Below are 18,923 nucleotides of genomic sequence, written 5' to 3'. Positions count from 1 at the left end.
GATGAAATTCCATTAAATACAATGTAAATTATTAGTGGTATTTAATCTTTAAAAAATACAGAAAATAATATTCTGCAGGTCTCAGACCGCTGAAAAATATATGTGAGCATATGCTCGTCCATCATCAGCCTTAAGGTTATATACTACCTTTATGTAGTCTACGCAGACATTTTTCTGTAGATTTTACTTCTTTAAAAGAGGAAATGTACCTATTTGAGAGCATGTACAGAGGAGAGTTACTAGAGATGTTCATTGCAGCTGTTCATACCTTCCCATTTTGCATAGAAATCACCACTTCTGATCTGTGGTTAGCACTGGCTTTTCAGTACTTAAATGCTCAGATCTTAATAGAAAGTCAGTTTGTAACTTATTTAGATAATTGTATACTTACCAAAAAGTGCTGGAATTAAATATAGCATCATAAACACGGCCAGCCTTCCCATCCTGTAACAGATCAGTGGGCTTTAAAAAAGTGAACATTGGATATACACCTATTAAGATCCCACAGTCACACTCCCTTCCCAGAGACTATTATCCCACTGTTACTATAGGCACCATCTCTCCCTACTATACCTGCTATCCTACAGTCACACTCCCTTCCCAGAGACTATTATCCACTGTTACTATAGACACCATCTCTCCCTACTATACCTGCTATCCTACAGTCACACTCCCTTCCCAGAGACTATTATCCACTGTTACTATAGACACCATCTCTCCCTACTATACCTGCTATCCTACAGTCACACTCCCTTCCCAGAGACTATTATCCACTGTTACTATAGACACCATCTCTCCCTACTATACCTGCTATCCCACAGTCACACTCCCTTCCCAGAGACTATTATCCACTGTTACTATAGGCACCATCTCTCCCTACTATACCTGCTATCCCACAGTCACACTCCCTTCCCAGAGACTATTACACTATAGTACAGGGCCTAAACTCAGATGTGAAAGCCTCTTCAAAATGATACTGTATATTTAAATATATCTGCTATTCATTGAGATGTTTGCATACAAAAGTATAAGCTAACCACTTATGTCAAGTATTTGAACTTGAGAAAGAAGATAAAAGGCAAGTCTGATGTGTGGGATTAATTTACTGCTAGGATCTGAAGTTCTAGCTATAATTTTGATGTAAGCAAGTGCTTGGAATTAATTGGGATAATTGCTTTTACAAATCATAGAGGATATTTAGCCTTTGCCATGTTGTGGCTTTGCAGCCTTAAGTTTATTTCTAATACTGTTTGGAGGAATGCTAAAACAATGCTCTTATGTTGATTTCAAAGTCCCCTGTGTTGGGGCTGCCATTTTTTATTAAATTACAAATAAATCCAAATTCACTTACTTTGGCTTATTTGAAATACAGAGTGTGTTAAATCTCCTGTTTTCCTCTTCCCACTCACTCGTTCCCTTCTGGCACTGCCGCTGGAACCCGGCAGATACCGAGGCAAATGTACTTACGTGAAGCTGCAACAGACTGCTCGACTCACTTCCCATAGACAAGGCAATTTTTTTTAGGGGCTGTGGACCCAACCACTTCCTTTTTAAAAAAAAAAAAAAAAAAAAAAGAGAACTGTCAGCAAAACACAACTGCACTCGCTCCTGTGGTTACAAGATGTAGATTTCATAAGTCACATGCCTGCTCTAAACAGATAGTAACAAGGGTGAAGGTTGGCACAGTCCGTAGGACCGCTGTGTATCCATGCTAGAATCTCAGCTGCCATAAAGCAGGGCAGGACTGTTGCTTACAATGGGGATCAGACAAATAGCTATAGATCGAGATTATAGTTATCAAGATCTGAGACTGAAATTTTGAGCAATAAACCGTTCTTTGTGCATTTATACATTTTGTATGCCAACTCTTTAAATCCTAGGAGTGCTGTCCTTGGTCCAGTATATTTTATATATCACATACATACTTTCACAACCATATCAGACTACAAAGTGTATAAAAGTAGTTACAAAAATGGCTAGCTTTAGCAGGTTGCCGAGGTCACTGACCCTAGCAGCCAGACACTTTGTATTCCAGATAAATAGCATGATACGTACTGTGTAACAGAAACTATGTAAGGTTGCTTGTACTAGATATAGTTTTAATCTAACCTTCTTTGAAGACTGACTTTGAAGAGACACTAAAAACAGAGAGGGGGTCTACACATTTCCTGTAGAATATTCTGACCAAAAACAGCCACATTTTTAAAATTGTGTGGGTGCTAAATTAGAGCAGGAGTTTTGAAATTCACTGTGTAATACACAGAAACCCGACAATTCGTTGTGACAGTTCCAACGAAAAAAAAAGCCACAAAAATACATCCCGTATATATGTACCTGTGCAGCGTTACCATGCAGTCACTCATGTAGTTTAATTCAAAAAGTGAGCAAGCATTAATTAATTCATTTAGACCCTATTGTACTCTGAGTAGGATATCTGCAACCTCAAATCAGATAATAGTTTTTGAAATTATTTTAAGCTTTCAAATGAGGGTCACTGACCCCAGCAGCCAAAAAAAAAAAAAATGTATTTTAGGATTTTATTATAGTTTTTGAATCAACTTCAAGCTTTGCCAGTGCAGGAAAACCCCAATTAGCAAGATGGGAAGTTCTTCTAAAGTTTATGATGGGAGGGGGAGTAAGTATTCTATAGTCCCACTGATTAAATAGATCCATAATGCCCATAGTTATAACTTAGCAGTTTACATATTTACTTGCCCAACCCTAATGGTTGTTTTGTTTACTACCTCTTGTAAACATAATAGTAAAGTCTAACACAGTGGAGCCAACATGTAATAATGTGTTTAAAGGGATTTAATCACGGATTAGACAGAATGTATCACATTGCGAAAATGCAATTAATCAAAATCTTCTGCTTTGCAGCAGTCCAATAAGTTCTGTCCCATTGCTAGGAGCCATATTCCCGTAAGCACAGGCACCACAAAGAGAAGTAGAGAAGCCCATGGACACCATGACCATTAATTGTCCTTCGTTGGTAAACTTGCCAACCACATTTCCAGGCAGGATCATGGTCACTTGATTATCGGAGTGGTCAACAAGGAAATATGGGACCTCTGTAAATGGAGGCAACACTGTTTCACCATTAACCTAAAAGGAAAAAATAAAAATAGATTTTTATTGTAGTGGCAGATTTCTAGAACCAATAATAGTCAGTCTCTGTAGAACACAATTTAAGCAGGTATCTTCCCTTTAAAGGATTCCCCTCACACAACCATGATATATTTAGTATCGACTCTAAATCAGGAGTACCTTTTAATGGTTGGGCACCAATCACCGTTCCTACCCTCAACTTCTCAGTAGCCCACTTGCTTGTTTGCAGATGGCAGAGAAATAAAATAAAATGATAGACGGGAGTGTAGACTTGGACTTTCATGCAGCAAACTGGAGATGACGAAGAGTGCTACTACCATACAGCAGACCCCACAAGGAAAACAAGGGTACGCAAGCCATGGGACCTGCTGTATGGTAGGAGCACTCTTCATCATTTCCAGTTTGCTGCATGGAAGTCATGGTTGCATCTACTCCTTCACTACTACCCTCAGCTGAGTGACAGGCAATTACAGGTGCTAAAGTGTTTTGGTACTATGTATCAAACAATACTTCCTACTTTTCACTAGTGGCCACTTTTGGAGCTTTGCTGAATCCATTGGTATATACTTAACTAAATGACTGACTTGGCATGCCCAGCTAAATTCAGTACTTGGGGCCCACTGATGGCAATGGACCATGAAGCACTGGATTCTCTAACTTCAGCCATCTATTGCCAGCCACCACCCAGGGGGCCCACAGTTTGGGAAACACTACTGTTCCGACTAAAATTAGAAGGTTTTTCCTTCCATTTTACTTGTTTGTTTCTCAGATAGGTAATGCGTTAAAAAATAAAGCGCTGATGGTGGTTTCCAATATGAGTATTATAAGCTATGAGTTTGTTTTGCATGCAATAAGGATTGATAATTTAGTACATGGTATTTTGGAGAAAGGAAATCATTTTTGGAACTGGGATGTCTTCGGTCTGTTTAGGAATTCTATGGTGATGCTCTGATGTGCTTCATATTGGTTCCAACCCCAGCCACACTGTTATTTAACTTGGTTGTACAATGCAAAGAAAGCTCAGACATTCATAGCAAAAATAATCAATCTGGAGTCATGAGCAGGTTACAAAAGTTTAAGATCTGCAGTTTATTTATAGCCAATTAGATTAGACCCCTCTCTGCAATTAAAAAATGGTACCTAAGTATATTCTGTGAGACTGGAATAAGCCTACCGGTTTGCCAGTTTCTAAACACTTTTCAGCCGTCACACAGCTTTCGCCATCCCAGTATAATCCAGGTCGGCACAAGCAGCCCTCCATGCATGGATGTAGACGTGTTATTCTTACAGCTCTTGTCACAAAATGGGGTGCAGTTTCTGTATTCACTTCCAGGTGGACATGGAAAGCCTTATATTGGGCAAAATAGTCAGTTACAAGAATCCACAAAACAATGAATCTCAGATCTTGTATTAGCACTCGTTCCACCTCTAAACTATTAAAGTTAGAAGCCATATTGTACAAGCCAATGTTTCAGACAACAACTCCGGGACTGGCCCAAAGGGGCCATATCAACAAGGTGCAGTCCCCATCCTAGTCAATATGGCACTGGAGGGAATTCAAATTGTGCGGTTCTGAAAGAGCTTCCAATAGTTCATCAATGGGGACCATTATGCCATTATCTGTATCCAATCTTTTCATAAACCAGTGTGCCTGAAAGGTAAGTTTCATACACTTTTCTTGCTCAAATCAACATCACTCTGTGTCTGGATAATATACTATTATATTAAATGCATAATATATAATAGTCCATACCTTTGGGATAACAGTTACAGGCTCCGTCTCTCCATTCACAGGTTTCATTGGATTGACAGGAAAAAGGCTCACATTTCCATTCATTATACCAAGGGCAGGAACATTTCAACCGACAGCCTTCTTCAATAATCTCATACCCTTGCTATAAGGTGGGAAAAGAGAAATTCAGGTGACATGTACTGCTCCTGTCCAATGCTAAAGACAATTGTGTCAGTCTCACATGGATTAGTCATAAGGTCTGTTAGGGCTGCCATCAGTAGTAATCATGGGTCCCCATACTACAAAGTTAGCAGGGCTCACTAGTGTCACCTGATCTCCTCTGGGTATTGACAAGTAAAATAATGGATCACCAAGGAAAATAAGGCCCCCGTAAAAATGCACCCGATCTATACAGCCACAAACCATTAATGCCAACTCTCCACAAGCCAAGTCTCTTTTGCAACTTACACCTTTCCACCTTGGGGCTCTTCTCTGCACCCCTTCCATTTGGCAACCCTGAGATCTAAGATACAGACTTCATATTAACTATGGAAGGTAGAAACCTGAACTGCAGCTCGGGGTTTCTCCTATTTGATCAAAGTTTGTCGTAAAGATGAACAAAGAATCATTAATTTTGTTTAACCTCATTTTCTCAAGAGTATAATAATGGTTAGGCAGTTGACAGGCAGGGATTTCTATCCAATGCCACAAAACAAAAACTGTAGTACCGCATTAGCCAGTAGCAAAAACATAAAAAAACAAAACAAATACAAAAAGTATTGTAGAAGTGATTCCGATATTAGCCAACAATAAAAATACATTGTAAGCTTTTGGAGCACCAAGGTCCCTTAGTCAGGCAACATACAAATGAAAGCTGGAAAGGCACAGCATATATATACGGTTAGATTAGTGAAAGTTATTCATGGGCAATAAATTAGGAAGTTACAGATAGAGATCAATTGTAGAGATAATGAATTTGGGTGGGTTGTAAATAGTCCAGGAGTCTGGATTCAGTCAGGTCCAATTCCACAAAATTTCAGACAGACTACCCTTCAACTATGTTCTTAGAAGTGGAACACAAGTTTTAAGATGTAACATTACACTAAACTTAACTTGTAGAACTGGGCTACCTTGCAGATTTGGCATCTTTAACCTCTATAAAACTAAGCAGCTATAAACTATAATGATATACCGAAGGCAGTAATTCCCAAACTGTGAATTTACCTTGACTGCCCAGGAGCAGTTGCTCAACTTTAAAGTTTTATAAAGTGAATAATGCCCATTTGTACTTCTAAATATCCCTGAAAGCAAAGTTAACCTGAAGGCTGTATGGTGAGGTTTGTGGATACTGACCATTTGTTCTAGATATCCACGAAAGACCGGATATAGTTATTCCCTTCCCTCCAGCTCACCTAATCCTTTAACATACCAAAGGATAAAAATATTCTATACTGTGTAATAGCAACTTCAAAGCAGTGATAAATGCAAATACTGGGTTTTGTGGGGGTTTTTTTTTTTTTTTTTTTTAAAAAAAACACCTCTTACCGAATAGTAGGAGTCATTTACAGAGCAACCACAGTCTTCAATGGGTAGGCACAAGCCATCTTCTGCATAAAACCCTTTGTTGCATTCACAACCTTCCATGCACACCAAGTCACAGGAGGTTCAGGAGGTTCTGTTGGGCTGGCTACAAGTTGCTTCACAGGGGTCAACGCAGATCTTATAGTGACTGTTTTGCAACACACAAAGGCTTGAAAAAGATGATAAATACATTCTGAAAAAGCATTAGAATTCCTTAAGGTCCATAACCTGGTTTTTATTGCCCCTGATTTTTTTTTTTTTTTAACAACAAACAGGATCCAATACTACTAACATTGGATAATATTCAGGCATAATGTAACATGGGCTATAGTAAGGAACTGGTCCCAGTTCTGTGCTGTAAGGTGTATGCAAGAAAAACATTTTGATGAACCAGATGGGATCAGGATTGGGTGGGAAAAGCACTTTAGACCAGTGGTTCTCAAACTACACTTTGAGGGGTAGATTAGAATGTGAGTTTAGAGCTTAATAAATAAAATCTCACCCACATTCTATTAATTCTTATGGGATTTTTAGAATTGTATATATCAATGGGTGAAGTTAAAGCTCCCCCATTAGTGATGGGCGAATTTATTCGCCAGTCACAAATTTGCGGGAAGTTTCCACACTTCGCTGCCAGGGAATAAGTTAGAAAAACTGCAGTGACAATTCCGATGCCACCAACGATTTATTGCACGCCTATTGACTTTAATGCAATTGGACAATAGGCACACAACAAAGTGTTGCCGGTGCCGATATGGATGCTGGCGTCAGACGTTGCGTTTCACAAATTTTTTGCCGTTTGTGAATTTTGCTGGAAATTCGTGGACAAATTCAACTATCACTACTCCCCATTTATACACTCACCAGTAATACAGTTCTAAACATCCCATAGGAATGAATAAAACATGCAAGTGCAAGGCTATTCAATAGTAGATACTTTTTGTAAAGCAGTACATGCAATATTTTCAGATACTTTAAACCTGATAAACCATGTAAAAACATGGCCTACAGAGCTTTCCAACTTCCAAACAAGTGATTTACATGACCCACAGACTGTTCTTAGGTTCCAGAGACTTCATGTATGAAATATAACTGAACATCACCGATCTATGCAATAGTGTGACATGGCGAGCTGAAAATAATAAGGGCTTCTAATTAGCCTGTGAAGCCTTGGGGCGAAAGGGGTTTGAGGGACCTTTCCCTAAAGAGGTGTGCCTTCATCCTTACCACACAGTTTTATCCCAGCACAAATATTTATTAAAGGACATCTAGGGCTAAATGCTACTTCTTTCAATGGATTGATTCTGAGCTTGGCATGCAGCCATATAACTATGGAGACTTCATTTTGGCACAGATGGGACAGGCACATCTCATAATATGTATAAGGGCTTAGCGCCTCATGGCAGGCTCCGAATGGACCATCAGTCTTCAACAACATCTCACAGAGAATGGCAAGCACTGAATCAGTTTCATTGCAATGCCTAAAACTTGACATGTTAAGAATTTGGTCACCATCTCCCAGCTCTGCATCTCTGGGGATTGCATTCACTGTATTCAAAGTTTGGTTTCCACTTGATGACCCATTTCTTGAATCTGTTTGGTTTTCTGTTGATGCGCACATGCCACAGGTGGAGTTAATGTAACTCTCTGGAAGTATGATGTACAGAAAGGATTTTCCATCATACTGAACTGTGAGGCCAAAGTCCGTTGTCAGTATTACAAAGTTATTACTTTCCTTTAGCCAGACTCTTGTCTGGAATTAAAACTGAAGAAATGTCAACTGGAGTTCCATTCACCTGCAGAGAAGAGAAAAAGCTGATATTAATTAGCAAAGCAAAGTGATGGGATGGGTTTTGGCTTCATTGAAATAGCTTGACTAGTTAGATGCAGCCCAAATACCAGCAACAGCTTTGAAGTCCACACTGGTTAATGGTTTTTGTAGTATGAGAAATTAAGGATACAACCAAGAGTCAGCATAGGATGGATGAATGAATTAAGGAAAGAGTCCTGTAGAAATTTGTGAGGGGTGTGTCGGAACATAAAGCTATATGGTGCGGTGGTGAAATCTTCATCCTGAAATTTTTGTGTTGCGTTGCTCTCAGTAGGGACTCTTAGGAAGACCAAATCAGGGAGAAGCTGCCAATCCCACTAATGTTACAGAAGCCAGTCAACACTTTGGCAGCTGTTAATAGATTACTGGACTGTTCAGCCAAGCCTGACCATGTACCTACCTGAAATCTTTAGAGACCTAAATATAATGGATGTGTCTGCTTCTTGAGAAATTTCTAAAGAGAAACGTGTAAACCAGTTATGTACACTTAAGTTGAAGAGTTGGTGGACCTACATTTTTCCAATTAAAATGGTTCTTCTAAGTTATTCACAGTTGTTATATCCTCATACAAAAACTGTCCTGAGACAATAGGAACTTTAAAGAGGAATAGCATATTTAGAAATACGAGGTGGATCAGTGTTCTAGTTAATGTTAAAAAAAACTGATACGTCTATTTTTGCATGAGATATCTGCTATTTCATTAGTTGTGCTACTTAATGTAGTAACCCAAGCATAAAGATGAATAACTGCCAGTTATACATGGTTGACCTACCCAAACATGTAGCTGCTCCTTTTGCTCCATGACAATATCTGTTTCGTAGACATCTATTTTGACTTTTTTGATCAACTTTTCCATACCATCTGGAAATGTGAGATACATTGTATGTTGTATCTATAGAATTCTCTGTATTTGCCATGTCACAGGAGTGGGCCAGGGTCAGAACATTTGGCCAGTAGAGATGTTCAAAGCCAAATGTCTTCCCAAAAGACAAATACCCATTTCTGCCAGAGAAAGCACAATGGATGTACTGGGCACAGTCTGATCTGTTTGGATAAAAGATACACTGTAGGCTTTCCTCTGGCGTTTTCAGTTCCTGCAAGAGACACGTAGGACTTGAGTCACTGTGACAAAATATATGCCCTAAAGTTAAATAAAAATTACAGACCTCTTCTATGTTAAGTTTTTAAGCATTTAAATGTGCCCAACACTGGTAGGACAATACCTTGTTACCGTTTTAAACATCTGTATATATTGTGACAATATGGATTACCATTGCTACAATACAATTGCAACGCTTTGTTGGTGCTATTTACTAGTAGGCCACAAGATGGCAGTACTATTATTTCTAATATGTTTGTATCACCCTTGCCACACTGTGGAGCGGGTATGCAGTTGTTGGTGAGGCGAGGGGTCAAATAGCTTGCTGTGTCAGTTGATTTTATGCACCTGATGAAGGCCTTTGTAGCCAAACATGTTGTTCAGTAAATGTCTGCAAATAAAGAGATAACATTTTAACTAAGAATCAAGTGCTCTCCGGCTATCTCTTTTTTCATTAGTAACCTTTGGCAGCGCGTTGAGAAGCACATTCACACGGATGAATACATAAAGGACTTATTATTTATAGTTGGGTGCCCAACAAATCTACAGAGGATAACAAAGACTTACCAGTCCTTTTGTGAACAAGCTTTAATTGTCTTTAGTTCTGTACCACATTTATAGTCTTAAACTGGCCATAAATGAGCCGACAAATGCGGTCAATTTGTAAAAGTTATCAGCTTACCAATATATGGGACCATTTGGCACCCTGCCCCCAATATCTGGTGGAAAATACATCAGGTGGGTTTGAAGAGGTGAGGGAAAAAACAGAGAAGCACTAGTTTACCCAAAGAACCACCCAATTAAACAAGGCAGATTTTTGCTGAGCAATTACTATTTATCTCTTTGTAATGACATTTGTGGCACAAACAATTAACTTCGGCAAAATAAAATATTCATACCATTTAGATTACAGCTAGGGTCTCCTGTCTGCATGTCACACATCTGGTGCGGTCAACAGGAAACTGGATTGCATTGCCATTGGCCATATTGAGTGCAGTTACAGATTCGGCTGCAGGTTTCAACCACCACGGATCCTTGCTGAAAGTGGAGAGAGAGTACTATTAGGGGACATTACTTTTCCTGCTTAAAGAGTGAGCATAACAGTCCAGATACATTGGCACCACAATAAGGAACATTACACAAACAATACTAAAATCACCAGGTAAGAACGGAAGCTATTTTAGATAGTTGGCAACATTTGCAACCCATGACTTCTGGAGCCTGGATGATCAATTGCTGTGGATTTCTGCACTGAGAGGTTCTCTCAGTGTTAAAATGAACCTAACACTCACTAAAGTTAGAACCCAGATCAGAATGACATCCAGGACTTCAGCCCTGTAATGAAGCATTGCTAAGCTCCAATCCACCTTGTCTCCCATAAATCAATTAGAGATCATCATAACCAGCCACTTCGCAGGGAAACTCAAGTCTAAAATAGAATAATGCTAGAAAATGCTGTATTTTGTATACTAAACAAATTTACTGCACCATCAACTAACTTGTAATGTAAGTTTGTTAAACCATCTTTGCAAGACCATTCACATGCTCAGTGGTCTGGGCTTCTGTCAGGAGGCTAAATTTAGGGATCATCATAAATTATCAAAACAGCTCAAGTCAAATAATATCTGCCATAGAAGCTGATACAGCAAGACTGAATAATCAGAATATACAGACTGCACTGGGTCCTGTGTTGTCATGTAATCTAATGTGGATTTTATAGTTTTTGTATTGTTTAATACAAACGTTCTCCAACTTTCCAGAACCAGTGGCTGCAGCAAAATAATCCTCCAAATAGAATCCCAGTTTATCGGTTTAAATCTGGCTCCATGATCTTTGTCCCTGCAGCTGGAGTTGGAAACATTAAAGAGGATTTAAAGGCAAAAATAAAATCCCGTTTTTACTTTAACTGAAAGAAACCTATACTCCATAAAAAAACAAAAAAAACTACTGTTTTTATACTGTGGGGGGGGGGGGAGAATTTCACTGCACACAGTCGGGTTTCTTATAAAACTGGTAGACATTTTTTAATCAAAGTATATTGGAGATAGATTTTTTTCATTAAAGTAAAAATGGGATATTTTTTGCCTTTACATGCATTTTAACTGGTTTAGACTGCCACTGTCTTAGACTGGGGTCTACAACCTTTTTTTTACCCATGAGCCACATTCAAGTATAGAGAGATTTGGGGAACAATACAAGCATGAAAAAACTTAATCCTGCAAGATGCCAAATAGTGGCTATGATTGGCAGCCCCTATGTGGAGTGACTGCCTACAAGAGGCTCTGTTTGGCAGTACACCTGGTTTTTATGCAAACACAACTTGCTTCCAAGCCAGGAATTCAAAAAGAAGCACCTGCTTGAGGCCACCATGAGCAAAATCCAAGGTTTTTGTGAGCAGCAGGTTACTAACGAACCATTGGTTTGCAATCACTTCCTTAGACCATTCTTCAATATTTGCCGCTCAGAAGATAGAGGAAAGGGAGTAAAAAAAAAAATCTGAATGTTATTGATCCGATTTCAGACAGAAAAATGCAACCAAAGAATTAGAAATAATTGGGTGGTGTCATGTAGTTTTCTCCAAGCCTATGGTCAACCACTCAGTTACCAGGTTGACTGAATGCACAAATTGAAATCATGGTAATCTGGCAAACAAGTTAATGCTGGATAAAGGACCTGCAGTTGAGATAATACAGAAAAACTACCTATTGCAATGATGCAACTTACTGGATAGTAGGAGCCATTGGCAAAACAACCGCATTCTTGAATGGGTATGCACAGGTCACCTTGTCTGTAGAATGGCTGTTCACTGGACACTCAAGGCTGGTGGGGCAAGGTGGAAATTGCATTACTACAATACATTATATATGATTGCAGCAAACAAAACATGGTCTCAACAAAAGTTTATACTGGGAAATTGATCAGCATTGCACTGTTAAAAATTGACATACCCATAAGCTGATCAGTTTTAATGCACAAATATAACTAAAAGCAGTATTCCTCTAGAGTGCCCATTGAATCAATTGCCCTACTCTCTCAGGAAGTCCTTATTGCCCTACTCTCTCAGGAAGTCCTTATTGCCCTACTGGCTCAGAAGTCCTGGCTGCCGTCACCTATGCTTCAAAAAGGTTTCATAACTGGCCCAGGGATCTAGTGACTATTTCTTGCCCCTAGTTTATATAATGGAAGGGAGTACATGACTGTTTCTGAACTTGATTCTAGCACAAGGTGATCTGTCAGTGTGCCAGAGGTGGGGGCAGGCCCCATAAAAAAGTCCAAGTCGAGCCTAAGGGAACTCAATTCTTCTATAAGTTGGAGAACAGGGAAGTAGTGAAGGTAGTTGAAAGTAAATTCCTTCTTGGCACATTTTTAGGAGTTGTGAGATAGTTCAGCTAAAAAGAGCATCATCCTTTTCACCAAGGAGAAGTAGTGTGGCGGCAACTCGCCCAGGGCAATACCTTGCCCAAGTGTCGGGACTCGAGCTAGTTCTCCCTGAGAGACTTTCTCTGATGTGGAGTGCGTTTTACTAAAGGTTTCTCTACTGGTGGGACTAAACCTTCAAAATTTCTATACAGGTAATGGTGGTTGATGCTCTGTACTTGCTCAATTTAAACTATACAACTTACTATAGATCACCTTTTTTATACTCAAGGGAGAGCCTATGCTATTGTTCAGTAACCCCTACTAAATGGTTAAGGATCACTTGAGTTTAGAAATGAGTCCAGAGGCAGGATTGAATTCGGTTTCAGATACTAATTACATAAGATGCTGCTTAGTGTTCCAGTATGAAAAGTCGCCAGAAATAAGACCCATAATTAGTGATGGGTTAATGACCCGTTTTGCCGAAAAATTCGCAAGATGGTGGCAATTTTTTTTATTTATTTTTTTACCCATTGAGTCAATGGGCGCGATTTTTGTGGCAAAACTTGACGAAAAATTTTGCTTTTTAATGACTGGATTTAGCTTTTAGATGACCTACTTCGTTCTGCAAGTAAGTTGTACAATTAAGACAAAATACATAATTACCACTGCCTTTTAATAAAAACCCTCATTTTTTGGAGGTGGAGAGATCCCTGGCATCTAATAATTTATTTTATTGTATTTGGAGTTACAGTTCAGCTTCACTCCTCCTTCCTTCAACACCATAAGGATCCAGCTGAGAAAGGCTAGCACTGTAAACTGGCTTCTGGACAAAAAAAAACTACTTTATAGAGTAGTCCCATAATGCAATTTTGCCGAATTTAAAGAAAGAAAAAAAACTCACGGCAGAAGCCGTCATTCCTCCAAGGCTTGATTGACTGATTCTGCACTTGACATGAAGCCGTATAATCCAGGAGAGTCTGACAAACTGCAGAAATGTCCCCTCCAATGTCACACTGGTAGTCCATACAAGCATTAAAATATGAAGAAGGACTCAGCACCTTATGGCAGGCTCTAAATGGACCATCTTTGTCCAACAGCAACTCACAGAACCTGGAACCTGTTGGATCAGTCACTGCAATTCCAAGTGATCGGAATGTTATTTAAAGTCTGGTTCCCTGCTGTAGGCATCGAAGTTTTGGAGAATGTTTTGTTTTGTGTAACTGTGCTGCGCATAGTCCACAGGTTGTGTTCAAATATCTGGTCGGGAGAATAATGTAGAGATACTTTACACCATCAAACACAACTGTAAGGCCAAAGTCAGTTCTAACGATTACAAGATAACTTTTTTCTATCCAGATTTTTCCAGGAATCAGGACTGAAGAAAACTTGACTTTCATTATATTGGCCTGTACATGAAAAGGAAACCATTTGTAAAAGTTGCATTTATCTAGTTTATGTAAAAATAGATACAGCAGAGGATATGTTCCACTGGGTAGTGGCTAGAGAAAAGAGGTGCAACTGGCAAAATTGAAAGGTTTTGAATACATACTGAAGGCAAGGTCTAACTCTGTTCTACCCAGAGGTCTGGAACAAGCACAATTTCGACTTGTGCTCTATTGCAGTCTAGGTTTATCTACCTTTGAGCAAAATATGCCATTCTTATTTTATACATAGAAAGCCCAGTTAGTTATGACTGGAAAAGTTAAAGGGAAAAGATAAGCAAGAGGTTTTAGACTCGATTAACACAAACATGGCCATTAAGGCCTGAAGACCCACACAGAAGGCACTACATTCTGGTGCAACACTAACCATATGGTCAACAGAAGCTAAATACCACCCTGCTCCAGCACTACCAGAAAATCAATCAAAATATCATGGAGTGCGCGTTTATTCATAGGTTAATTACATTAAGGGCCTTATTTATCAAAATCTCAGTTTTTCTTTATATTAATATCAAAAGTTAGAGCAAATTAGAACTCACGATTTGACCTTATTTAGTATTTAAAAATCACAATTTAATCTCATCTGAGAAAAACTGAAAATCAAGCAAAAATCCTAATCCTAATTTCCCCCCCCGGATCACTCTATTTTTCCAGAAAAGACAGAATTTTCTAGATTTTTGCCCAAAAAGTTAGAAATAATTGGATTTTCAGGCTAATTCCAGCACAGACTACAGAAACTTCCAAATAGGATAGGAAACTTTCACATTGACTTATTACATATAGCCTCAGGGTATAATTACTTGAATTTGAGTTTGACAGACTAATAAATAATCCCCTAAATCTGTCCCTTGGTATTTCCCTTTGAGTCCAAGAAAAACAACAAAAGAATACATTTTAGGAAATAGAACATCTTGAAAACCTTTGGATATACACACACACCATATACAAGCACAATCTGGTTAAGCAAGTCAGGTAACATAACAATCAACCAAAATAAAGTAAGATCACCTGTATGGGTTAGATATGGATGGTCTGAAGAATGGTCTCAAGACAGATTTAATAATTTTCAAATTAAGCATTTTTTTAATTTTTCAGATATCTTTCTATCAGACAAGTTTTTCTCATAAATTTGCTTGTGGTCGTCAATTAAAACACAACTCAATGTTGAGATTTGTTTGGCTATCAAGTACGCAATTTATTTTTTACCCTCTTAACCTACTAGCAGAATTGTAAACTTGAGTACGAAAAACTTGGATCATGTTAATTTGCAGATCACATTGAATGTACTATTGTAGACTCTTTCTGGTAGTTGCATTTTCTCATGAAAAACTTTCTGTATTGGGAAATTTAATTTCAGAAAACAATTGTAATGTTTTATTTTTTAAATTAAATATTAAGAATTTACAGGGGGGTCCACAATTCTGTTTTTAGGTCTCTGTTGAAATTGGAGGTGCATTTGCCAGTAGCAACCTCAACTGTTAAAAACAAATTGTTGATTGATGATGGAAACAGCACATGTGTAAGTTAACATCCAATTTAGCCTATTGTCTCCACTAGATCCTCTGCTAGATGACCTCGTTTAGAGACTATACCACATCTTTAAGCACATTAAAGATACACACGCATTCATTGTGGACTTACCAAAATCTGTAATTTCTGTGATTGCTTGCTTTTCTCCATGACTATCTCCATGTCATACACATTTAATAGAATATTTTCTACACTTCCATCACTGCCAGCTGCAAACTTGACGGATATATTGTAGAATGGAGTCATAGAATTCCCTAGATCAGCAGCTCCAACACAGGAGTGGGCCACAGAAAGGGCATCTGATGTAGACAGATCAAATATGACTTTTTTCCAAAAGGAGATGTAACCCATTTTACTAATGAAAGCACAGTTTGTATAGTTGTTGAGCCAGAAAGGCACCTCCCTCTAATTGAATATCTAGTGGTGGAGCTTCGTGTCAAGTGAACACTATGAAAGGCACCTGAGAAGCAACAACATCTGAAGCTGCTGTCCTTGGCACATACCCATGGCTGCCTACAGAAAATACAGCCCAAGAATGGCATCTTTACCAAACTTCATACACAGTAACGGTGCGGCAGGGGTAAGAACGCTTCGAGAAAAAAAATTGTCAAGAATCCAATTATGTAAGCCAGTTTCATTGGCGTAACAAACACAGGCATCAATGGGTACGCACTCATCATTTTGCCAATATAACCCAACATTACATTTACATCCCTCCACGCAGACAGTCGCAGGAGGAGGTTCTGTTGGGTGCTGTACAAGTCTCTCCACATGGAACAACACAGATGGAATAATGACTGTTCATTGGACATCTGAAGGCTGTAAGAAAAGAGATGGGCATTGTATTGAATTCTGTATTAACTGTAGCCAATCATTTCTGCTAAGGGATTTCGTTTTAGCCAACACTGCTATTCAATTACGTACGTTAATGTCCTTTTCTGCATGTGAGTGGGGATTATGCACATTATTTCATCTGTATTCTAGAGTTGTCACCAGGGCCATTTTTTCTTGCCCCCCCTAGACCTTACTGCTCAAAGGGGTACAAGTGTCACCTACATGATCTGTTGCTTCCCACTAGTCAAATGACCATCACTAAAAGACAGCCATGTCAAAATCTACTTAAAAGAACTTCTAGGTTTGTCGGAAGGGTAGGAAGAGAAAAGAGACTTTACACATCTGTAAAGTGGTGTAACTAACCCTTGTCCATTACCCAATTAAGAAAAGAACAGAAATTAGTTAACTGCTCCCAACTGCATTGGAAACTTACGGCAAAAGGAATAATTCCTCCACAGTTTGATTCTGTTCTTGGCATGAAAGGGTATAATTCTGAAGACTGTCACAAACGGATTTGATGTTTCCACCATTTTGACATTGACTTGACAGACAGGCTTCATAATACATGTAAGGGTTCAGGTCCTCATGGCAGGCTCCAAAACCATCAATGTCTAACAAAATCATACAGAGACTGGCTCCTGTTGGGTCAGTTGCATTGCAGTTCCAGCTGCTCAGTGTCTCATTTAAAGATTGGGTACCTTCTTTGGGTATTAAGAGTGGGCGCCGCCACCCCAGCGCTAGGAGTGGGCGCCCCCACCCCAGCGATTGTTCCATTTATTCCTGCACAAAGGCCACAGGTAGAGTTCAAATAACTGTCTGGAAGCATGATGGATAGATACTCCCCCCCCCCCCATACAGAACTGTAAGGCCAAAGTCAGTTTTCAGCAATAACCGAATGAGACTGTTCCTTTAGACTTTCTCAGGAACTGGTTCTGCAGGAAGTTCTATTTGAGTTTCGTTTACCTGTGGATAAAGCAAGAATTATGCAAAGTAAGTATGGGCATGGTTGTAACTAGAGTTCTGGAATAACATGACCAGAAGTGTACAGGTATGGAAGCGTTTATCCAGAATGCTCGGGTCTCATTCCTGTACACCTGGACCTGGGGTTTTCCAGATAAGGGGTCTTTCCGTAATTTGGATCTTCATACCTTAAGTCTACTAGAAAATCATATAAACCCAATAGGCTGATTTTGCTTCCAATAAGGATTTATTATATCTTAATTGGAATCAAGTACAAGCTACTGTTTTTATTAGAGAAAACTTTTTTTTTTTTTTTTTTTTTTTACAAATTTGGATTATTTGGATAAAATGGAGTCTGTGGGAGATGGCCTTTCCGTAATTCAGATCTTTTTGGATAACTGATCTCATACCTGTATAACAAGTTTATATTACAGTTATTTATGTTTTAAAAATCCGTAAATGGATTACGGTTAACATTAATTTCCTTACTCCCCTGGGGACCATAATTCCATTTAGGACTCTGCCCAAGTGCTTATTATCTATTGAAAGATCGGGAGTCCATATAGCTATTCAGCATGGCCAAAGGGACCAGCCCCAGTTCCAAGGCAGTCAAAATCCAAAAGGTTTATATCAAAAAAGATATATGTCCCAAGGCCTCTTGGAGTAAAAATAAGATTTATTGAAATTCACATTTAAAAAGTATTCAGTACATACCACCCCACATATCCCACCTTACGCGTTTTGCACCCTCCGGCACTTAGTCATAGGTGTGTCTGACACACCTAGGACTCTGCCCAAGTGCTTCATGCGGTAGCTAGCCAGAGTCGTGTTTAATTTTTTTTTTTCTTAAGGAGGTTAAAGCTCAAAAATAACCCCCCCCCCCCAAAAAAATGCAATTCTAAGTAGTTTAAATCATGTCCTTGGCTTATGCCAGCAGCCCATTGAAGGAAGTGATTTACTAGCAGTTTATCCACTTAGTATACAAATTTTATATTTTAAAGTGCCAATATATTCTGCAGTACAGAAGGGAGTTTACAGATAAGCGCAACAGGTCCCTGCTCAACAGAGCTTACAATCTAAAATGAGAAGCTGTATTTTTCTTTTATGGTTGGAATTATAGAATCTCTGAATACTTTTTCAGTTAAAATAAATTTTCTGTTTAGTGGTTTGAGATATCTGCACTTTAAGCCAATACCAGGCTTTCTGCTCAGCAGCTTTTCATGATCAGAGCACGGACTATCAAAGAGACTTGCTTAAAGTATCTCAGAAACGACAAACTTACAGTGGGGTCGATCCCCTTTAAAACCAAGTCACTAATACAATTTGTAGGATATATTACATACCCAGGTTTGCAGTGTCATATTCATGACAATATCAATTCCATACACATTTATGATCACTTCTTCCATACTGCCCAAGTTCTCAGATGTGGCAGCTACATTGAAC

Source organism: Xenopus laevis, chromosome 7L (assembly GCF_017654675.1).
Source record: "Xenopus laevis strain J_2021 chromosome 7L, Xenopus_laevis_v10.1, whole genome shotgun sequence".
In the NCBI taxonomy this organism is placed as follows: domain Eukaryota; kingdom Metazoa; phylum Chordata; class Amphibia; order Anura; family Pipidae; genus Xenopus; species Xenopus laevis.
This window is presented reverse-complemented; position numbering follows the sequence as displayed.